The sequence below is a fragment of the Podarcis erhardii genome (assembly GCF_964252035.2).
Source record: "Podarcis erhardii genome assembly, chromosome: 4".
Lineage (NCBI taxonomy): Eukaryota > Metazoa > Chordata > Lepidosauria > Squamata > Lacertidae > Podarcis > Podarcis erhardii.
In genome coordinates this window covers 31664499-31674177 of record NC_138508.1, presented here as the reverse complement: position 1 = coordinate 31674177, position 9679 = coordinate 31664499, and the positions used below count along the sequence as shown (strand labels likewise).

The window sequence follows — 9679 nt, the reverse complement described above, 5'->3', positions numbered from 1 at the left end:
GAGACAGTTCAAAAGTAAAACCTGGGAGATGGAGAGGTTTCTGTACTCTATCTCTTTCTCTCTCCCACTGGATGGTAGGTTGAGGCATGACTGCTGACTGAGCATTCAGGTGACACCACACACTCTTCCCTATGTGCTTTTATTCCATCACAACACCCACTGTGAATCCAACTCCAGGGACTGCCTTCAGGGTTCTGAATACTGTTCATTGCTTACTTTTTCTTCATGTGTTTCACAGTGTGCTCTCTGACAAAGACAGTTGATGGGGTCAAGGAGAGAGGCTCATCCCTACTCCACCCGCAGTGGCTAGGATACAGTCAGCTGTTCCCTGTAGAGATGTCCATCTGCTTCTCTTAGACAGGCCCTTGCATCCTGGCAAGCTCATCGACTATCAAGACCTAGGGGTAAACATCAGAGGAAGCGAAGCACATCTCAGCAAATCCTCTATTATGGCCCCAGTTTCATGAGCCAGGGGGAAAGAGTGCAAGGGCTCTGTAAGAACCACCCCCCCCCCTTGCTGGATGGATGCAAGTAGCTGTCCAGAAGGGAGGAGGAGGAGGAGGAGGAGGAGGAGAGGGAAAAGAAAACACATGTAGGAAGAGTGCAGCCAATCAGGGAGAGAAGGAAGCTAGCTGCCCATAGCAGCGTGTTTGGTGGTACAGAGCTTCCACCCCTCCACCAGGGTCACTGTGTCTTACCTAGACATGGGAGGGCTGGTGATGAGCTCAAGGTCATGAAGATGGACTGGTGGGAGGACCCAATGGGTAGGGGGACTCCCACTGTTACAGCTGTGAGACCTTGTCCTTCCAAATGTCAAGGAAATTCTGCTTGGGGGTTCAAGTGTGGAGGCTCACACAACACATACTATATAGGCAAAAATATGTCATCTTAGCTGCTCATCCTCTAGCCCAGTAGTTCCCAATTAGGGGTATGGGGAGACCTGGGGGTCCACGGAATGCACCCAGGGGTCTGTGGCCCCATCCCTTGCCTCCCCCCCACACTATATTTTTTTTGTCATTTTTGCATGGTAATATCACAAATTTTATGGTCTGTTTTAGCACTGTGTGATTTTTTCAATATATTGGCCAAAATCGGTTTTGAAATCCCACTGCAATAACAATTTTGACCCAACAATACGCAGCAATATATCGCTCCTCATGTGAGAGAGAAAAAGGCAGCCGATTTTACACATTGATCTCAGCCAATAACGGCACTGGTCTGAGCTGCCTTCCCTCATGCTAAGGGAAAACAGGGCAGCCAATTGTGAGGCGCTGTCTTTCCCTCATGCTGATGGAGAAGAAGAGGAGTTTGGCTTTGATATCCCACTTTATCACTACCCTAAGGAGTCTCAAAGTGGCTAACAATCTCCTTTCCCCTTCCACCCCCACAACAAACACTCTGTGACGTGAGTGAGGCTGAGAGAACAGGGCAGCTGATTGCTCTCACTTCAAGGCACTGGGGCACTACCATCCCCTGGCACTGAGGTGATTCCGCTTCCTCTCTGACTTCCAATCTCTGACTGCTCCTTCCCTCATTCCCATGCCTGATCTCCAATTACAGACATCATGATATTTTGGAATATCACAATGTTTAGCTGCTGATATATCACGGTGTTGAACACCAGATATTGCTCAGCCCTAGTCTGATTTTTTTAGTATACCTAAATTCCTTTGCTTATCAGGGGCTACCCCACATTTTGTTCAAAAAAATGCTTTGCAGCAGTAACCACCATAGAGTTATCAAAATTTTCAAAAGTAGGAGGTCCGTGGCTTGTCTTTTTTTAAAAAAGGGGGTTCTCAGTAATTAGCTAATTGGGAACCACTGCTCTTGCCCAATCACCTTTCTGCCATCCCAGCACCTCCTTGCCCCTTCATCCAACTAGTCCTTTAAATGCAACCTTATTCAACCTATTTTCACTGTACCTATCAGAACCCTCCTTGTAACTTCTTTAGTGCCCCCCCCCAGTTTAAGGTTCCCCCTTAACTGGTCTTTGCCAGCTTTGTAGTCAGACCTCACTCTGCCATATGTGACACTCACAGGTAAGCAGTAGCAATGCTAGTGTTGGGACAATGGACCCATGCCTCGTTCTCATCAAATGCACTAGTACTGCTAGGTTCTAATAAAGGGAAGTCCTATTGTGTGGTTAGCAGACAACATAATGGTGATGTCAGCCATTGACTAGACCTGCCATAAATATAGGGAACCTGGTCTACTGCCCTTGCCTTCCCCACAGTACATTACTTTCATCCTTTTTAACTTCCAGCTCTAATCACTGCCTGGAGGGACCCTGAGCTTAAATAAACACATGCCAGGGCTCAATTACTGTAGGGCTGCTGATGACCCCCGCCTGGCCCAGATAAAAGTAGGGGAAGAGGCCATTTCATGCTATCAGGTTGTTGGGATAGTTTTCTCTAATTAAACTGGAAAAGGAAAAGAGGGAAGGTTTCGTGTGCTGCTTAACAGCCCAGACATCAAAGCAGAGGCATTATGTTCTCCATTGTAGAAGATACAAGGGAAGAGCTAGGAACACTTCAGTCACTCTCAGACATAATAAAAAGGGAGACAGAAGAAAAAGGAAGGAAAGTGTGTTAATGTATGAAAACAAATGAAAATATAAAGAGTCTTGCTCTTAGGAGTGCTTGTTACTGTCACAGCTATTGCCTTCAAAAGAAGATCTAACAGTTGCTTGGCATCCATGGAAAGAGGAAGCACTGTATCTGGGTCCCAAACAGCATCTCGCTAAGGTCAAACTCTCTTTTTGTGAGAAAGCCCAGCTTCTTCAGGCGTCTCTGCTCATTTGACCACACTGCCTGTTTTCATGACAGGCTCAGAAGGGGGAGTGTGAAAGGCAAAGCTTGAAATCAGGAATCAGACTAAGCAAGAAGCTATAGCAAGTTCACTGGTACATTAGTGCAGAGCAAGGGAATGAAATAGGCAAGTCCAGTTTTTGGTGCTGGGTCAAATTTGGCCCAAATTTTTGTAGTGGGGGAACACCCTTCTGGTAAAAAAATCTGTCCCTCACTGTCAAATAAGCACATATGATGATGACCAGTGTGGATGGTGTACATTGGAACTGGTGGGGCAGAGAGCACGAAGGCCAATATTAGGTGGAGACGAAGACAATGACAGGCGGATTCAGAGCCAACGGCAGATGGAGGCAACTAAACTTATCTTCTTCTTTAATGAGTTCTACAAAGGCAACACTGAAACTAAAAAGGAGGATGCTGACTGCCAGTGCCACCTCTTGGATTTTGTTGAGGGCAGACTCAGGTTGGACAATGCCCTGTTCAGCCTCATGGACCAGCTTTCACTGATGATGGCACAAAGAATATTCCTTCAGGGTGTTTTCCTCCTAATTGTTGTTTGGATATACTACAGCTGGAGAAATAGGTGTGCCAACAAATCACAAATAAGTATTGAAAGTTTTCTTTCAGTTCCTCATAAAAGCTGCAACCTGACCAATTTAATAGAAGCCAAAATTAGATGGGGACGGGTTGCTTTATGGCCTCCTGACATCTGCCCCCCCCTTCTCCTTCCCCTGACTGAAAATTAACACTGCACAATGGGCAATTTAGATTTCCATGCATTTAAATGAATTAACCTCTGGAAATAAGCACAGACCTTTTTCACTTCCTTTTTTCTTTTTTATCTACAGGAGAAGTGGTGACCCCTGTTCAACACACACTCCTTGTCTCCCTGAACTTCTTTCTGCATCCTGCAGCAAAGAAGACCGAAGGGAGGTGGCCTCCATTTTGACTTGTACAGTTGTCAGGCATGGAGGAAGAGGGGGGAAATGCAGAATTGAAAGTATGCACAATTGGGAATAGCATGGTAAAAGGAACAAGACACTGACAAAAACACAATTTGATGTTTATCTTATTTCACAATATTCTCTGTATAATTTATATAAACACACACACTTTTGAACAACTGACAGCTTGATGAGTACTAAAAAGGAATTTTTTTTAAAAAAAATCCTCCCTGAAGGAAAAATACCTCAAGGGAGAGGAATTATTCGTCAGCCATTTTGGGTATCACTCATTTCTCAGCCTAAACAGTTACTTCCCAAGGGGCTCCATGATTGATCAGAAGCAGCAAGATCCCCCTCTTGCCTGCCCCAAAACTCTTTCCTTGCAATTCCTCCCACCAGCTTGTTTTCCCTCCCTCTTCCAGGCCTGTCTTTACTATGCCTGGGGCTCTGCGAAAAGATGGAAGTGAAAGAAACAAGCCTCTGGGGGAAATGTGTGACGAAGCTGTGAGGCGCCGAGATAGAGAACAAGAGGGCCGGTCCTCGCGGAGTGCCAGAGGCAACGTCCATTCCTCTGGCGTTACTCACAAATTCTCACATGCCATCCCAGCAGTGTAGGTGGGGGCAGGATGGAGAGATGAAGAATAAGACCTCTGAGAAGAAGAAAGGAAGCGTTTCAAAGTGGAAATGCTGCCAGAGAGATAGGTTTTGAAGCTCTCTAAAAGAAACAACTCTATTTGTAATCTGACCCAGCTGCACTTTGTGGCACCCAACTCCTGTGGGAGATCTGTTGGACAGTTAGCCTGGCCACAATTACCTATCCCCTGGTAATCTGCAGGTTAGACTGAACAGAACACAACTGTAGTGGTGCAGTTAGGGGATGTGTTGTCATTGTTGATGAAGATGACTTTCTTAATTTTGCTTGTGAATTGCTTCCCACAAGGCATTCCCTCAAAGCAATTCCCTCAAAGAATCCTGGGAATTTTAGTTTGATAAGGGTGCTGAGAATTGTAGCTCTGTGAGGGGGAAACTACAGTTCCCGGGATTCTTTGGTGCACAGTGTGTCTGATTTGCACAGTATGTATATGGTATGTAAAGGTAAAGGGACCCCTGACCATTAGGTCCGGTCGTGGCTGACTCTGGGGTTGCGGCGCTCATCTCGCTTTACTGGCTGAGGGAGCCGTCGTACAGCTTCCGGGTCATGTGGCCAGCATGACTAAGCTGCTTCTGGCGAACCAGAGCATGGAAATGCTGTTTACCTTCCCGCCGGAGCGGTACCTATTTATCTACTTGCACTTTGATGTGCTTTCGAACTCCTAGGTTGGCAGGAGATATGGTATATACATACAGTGGTACCTCGAGTTAAGTACTTAATTCGTTCCGGAGGTCCGTACTTAACCTGAAACTGTTCTTAACCTGAAGCACCACTTTAGCTAATGGGGCCTCCTGCAGCCACCGCGCCGCTGGAGCACGATTTCTGTTCTCAACCTGAAGCAAAGTTCTTAACCTGAAGCACTTTTTCTGGGTTAGCGGAGTCTGTAACCTGAAGCGTATGTAACTTGAACCGTATGTAATCCGAGGTACCACTGTATACGGTATGTATGCAGACTGAAAAGGTTTCTTGAATTTTTTGGACTCTGGGAAGTAATGATCTTACAGCTCCTTCCCCTTTGAATGGTAATAAATAATGTGCATCACTGCACTTACTTCAAAATGCAACCCACTGGCTTCCATGTATTTGATGGCCCTACTGCAGATTGTGGTGAGTGTGGCCTTGTACCTCTGCCTCAAAATCCTTCCCTGATGGCACCACTGCTCTGCTCTCAGAAGCTGTTAATGGGATAGGCAGAGCTTTTGCATGAGGCTTACTTGTGTAGGGTTAGGTCACGTTGGTAACAAGGTCAAGGCTGTGTGGCCACACCAGCCCAACTTGCCACCACCACTTCCCAGTCCTACTCAGGTAACCTGCAGCAGTGCCAGTCTAAGAAGTCCAGCACCATTGCACAGGTCAGTTCTAACCATTGTATTCATGTTTCTGGTGAGTTCGGCACATTATAGCTGGTCATCACTAACTAATCTGTAGCCCTTCTCAGTACAGCCGTGTGTTTGTTTCAAAGCATTTGCCATATTTGGGGGGAAATAAGAAGGATTCTACAAACCCTTTTTAACTTCTCTGAAGCAAAATTTTCTTTCGCTGTTTTCAAACCTCTTTTCCTCCAGCACAGTCTTCATTAATTTCCCAAGAACATTCACGTAATTGAGTTGCTTAGGCAAGAATCTTCATGGAAAGCAAATTTAAAACTTGCTTATGTTTGAAATTTTATCTTATTTGGGTGCAAAGTGGATTTTCAATGCACACTTACCAATATGTGTGTATTCCAGAGCCATGAGCAAAAATGCGTTAACAAGATACACTTATCTTGCTCCAATAAAGCAAACAGAAAATTGGGAGCCCCTGAAGAATGTAGGACTGTATAAATCCATAGGAAATCCTGGCTGGTATCCTAAGTAGATAAACTCTTCAGGAAGCCATCTGGGCTTCAGCTGTACCTGGGCTGAATCCATAAACCCAACAGCACAGTCTCTGAGGAGAAAATTTCCATTCTTTCTGTGCAGGCAAATAATTCATTTGAAAGGTGCCTCTTAAACTCATTTACATAAATAAGTCTTAACAGCAGCTTTAGCCAATTCACTGAGGTTTTATCCTCCACCTATTCTTAATTGCAAGCAGCCTTCACGGCCCTGAGGGTGGTACAGGGGATCTTGCTACCAGGCAGACACAATCTGCCCGTGACAGAATAGAAAGTAGCAAGGAGGTAAGAAGGCAATGATTTCAGTTCCAGCCCATGTTCATAGCATGCAGCACCATTCTTGTTCTCCTGCAGTTTGGCTTCTGGCAAAACCCATGCTATTCAGTTCGCTGTCTGCTATGGTGGAACTTTATGTAATTAATGTTGTTATTCAGTGCCAAGGGTGTTTCATTTTGATGCAAAGGAAATGCGATGCAAATAGGAGAGGGTCATCGATGACATACTGTTTGGCAACTGAAAACAACAACATCATCAATAGTGAATACTGACTGTATTCACTGGGTTGGAATCCCAGCCAAATATGGGATGAATAAGCGAACATTGGCAATGTTCGCTCCCATTTCTGTTTCCATTGGAATTCTTTGACAACCATAAATGTAGCACCTGGATCTCTTGACAGCGCATAATCAAAATTGCATGTTGCAGTGACATGGATTAATATTGCCATTATGAGGGTAAACTAGACATGACAGGAACAGTCATTTTTTAAATGAAAGTAATTTATGTGTTGGTTCCATTCGCATAAGAAACAGCAGGTGAGTAGGATCTGATGAAAGGGTTACATGTGAGGATGGATGGAACACTCTGTTTTGACCTGTGTCACTTTTACGTGTGTTCACTCATAAATCTATTTTTACTTCTGCATAAATCCACGTTTTTTTTGGGGGGGGGCTATGAAAATTTACATTTCAATCTTTAATGTATTTTTTGTTCTCAAGATGTACTTTTCTAATGAAAGAAATGCATTTTCTCTCAAAATGTGCTTAAAAAAACACCAAAAAAAATCTCTACATGAATTTTAAAATGCATTTGGTACACCTTTTGGGACAAAAACCTGATTTGGAATATTCGTGAAGTGTAAAAACCATTGATCCCCTCGTTAGCCCAAGAGGTGTAGATTAGGCTGCTTTATATTGAAATTCATAAAGAATGTGCCCCTTAAGCATCTCTAATTAGGGATGAAAAAGGAGATGCACCCTTCCCTGTCATACCACCCAACTGCATTCTATCACCTGAAGCACATTTCTCCAGACCAGCTCATTCCAAGCTGGGAAACCCCCCCCCCCCGAATAATTGAAAGGAGAGAGGGAGGGAAAGGTAGGTCTTCCCCCACATTCCCCTTTCAGTGAAAATATTAGATACCTCCCTGCCACTCTCTCTCTCTCTCTGGCCAACATGTGCAGCAAAAATAGGTGCATTGTCCCTTTTAAATCTTCTTATAGAATCAGTTGTGACGGCTTTCATCATGTAACTTAGGGATGAGGAAACCATGACCATCCAGAGCTCCCATAAGCCCAAGCCACTGCAGTCAATGATGAGTCTATCACAAGCTCTTTGTGATAACATTCTTGGCCTAAGAGAATGAGACCTGGCAGTGGTCCTCAGTGAGTATAGATTCACTCAAGATGGAATGCCTTCTAGTGCTGGTATCTTCAGGAGGCAGCAACAGTGACAGCAACCTGAAGAACTGGAGTCCAGCAACATCTGCAGGGCATCATATTAACTATCTTGGACTGGGATTGTGCAGTCAATGCACCAATCCATGTTGCATCTCTTTGAGATCCTCCCCATGCAGGTACAGCAGAAGTGTCTCATTGTCATTTTTAACAATCTTTTAATAATATGTCTGAAGGTGGGATTAGTGGTAGAGCACATAATTTGCATGCAATATTTTCCAAATATAATCTCCAGGATTGTGCTTGCTGTTTTGTTTTTTTGTTTTTTTGTTTTGTGTTTTTAAGGTCTTCATGAGACCCTGGAGATCCTTAGCCAATCTGAGTAGACAATATGGGGCTAGAAAGACAAATAATTTTACTTGGCATATGGCAGTTCTCTGTGTACCCATGATAAACTTGGGAGCAGGCAGCTGATCTGTACTCCATTGCTGGCATATTAGATAAATGCATTAACTGGTCAGAGTTTAGGCAGAGGTTAATTTAGGTTATAGTCACTGTGTATCCGTCAAATCACCAGGAAAACACCATTTTTAAATGCCACCATTGGAAGGAGGTCCCCATTGTGAAAAGTGTATTTAGATAACTGTAGACATCAACGGTGCTGGATTATGGTGCTGGAGAGTCCCATGGACTGGAAGAAGATCAAACCGATCCATTCTTAAGGAAATCAGCCCTGAGTGCTCACTGGAAGGACAGATCCTGAAGCTGAGGCTCCAATACTTTGGCCACCTCATAAGAAGAGAAGACTCCCTGGAAAAGACCCTGATGTTGGGAACAACAGAGGACAAGATGGTTGGATAGTGTTCTCGAAGCTACCAGCATGAGTTTGACTAAACTGCGGGAGGCAGTGGAAGACAGAAGTGCCTGGCATGCTCTGGTCCATGGGGTCACGAAGAGTCGGACACGACTAAACGACTAAACAACAACAACAACAGACATCAACAGAAATAAGTGTGTGCACATTATGCCCAGTTCTGGTTTCAAATGTCTGTTTCTACTACTGTTCTGTACCCCCAGCCTACCTGACAGCAAGCCCTGCTGGTGTATACAGTATGCTAACTCCAAAGTCCATCAGTCAGGAAACACAGTCCAGAGTCAAACTGAAATCACAGTCCCATAAAGGTTCTGGAGCTACCATGCCAGCTCCATTAACGTGTGTAGTTGAGCAGACACAGCACCTCAGCTCTTTTGCCTTTTATCCCTTGCATGCTGATTGCAGCATCTGGGTTTGATGAAGCTTGTGACCTTCACCTTTTCTGAGCCTACACCTCCTCCCTGAGCTAACAAGCCCCAATTGGACTGTGGGCCTTTTCCTGCCTCATCCTCCCAGAGCATACCTCCCACTGCTCCTTACCCCTCAAAGCCCGCCATGTTCATGGAGACAGCTCTGATGAAGGACCCTGCTCTTCTGGTCCCTGCACATTGAACTCTATCCCCTCACCATTCTCTGTCATCCCATGTGTACCTTCTACCACACCAATCTCTCCTTTCACACCCCTGGCTTGCCCTGATGGGTTCCAGTTATGGCTGTACCCCTCACCGGGATCCTCTTCTTCCTCCCCGCTGTCCTGCCAGTTCATGACAGCTACACTGATTCTCTACAGCTCTAAAAAATTATTTGAATAAGCAGGTTGAGGAAGTGACACACATTGAAGCATTCACAG

The 9679-nt window shown here is 44.8% G+C and overlaps 1 long non-coding RNA gene across 1 annotated transcript; it reads left to right on the top strand.

Moving 5' to 3' along the window:
* The first annotated feature begins 250 nt into the window (after positions 1-250).
* Positions 251-3841, top strand: LOC309340340. The gene is made up of 3 exons (XR_014155945.1): positions 251-404; positions 3188-3341; positions 3656-3841. It is a non-coding gene; the product is annotated as an uncharacterized lncRNA (long non-coding RNA).
* Positions 3842-9679: the final 5838 nt, after the last annotated feature.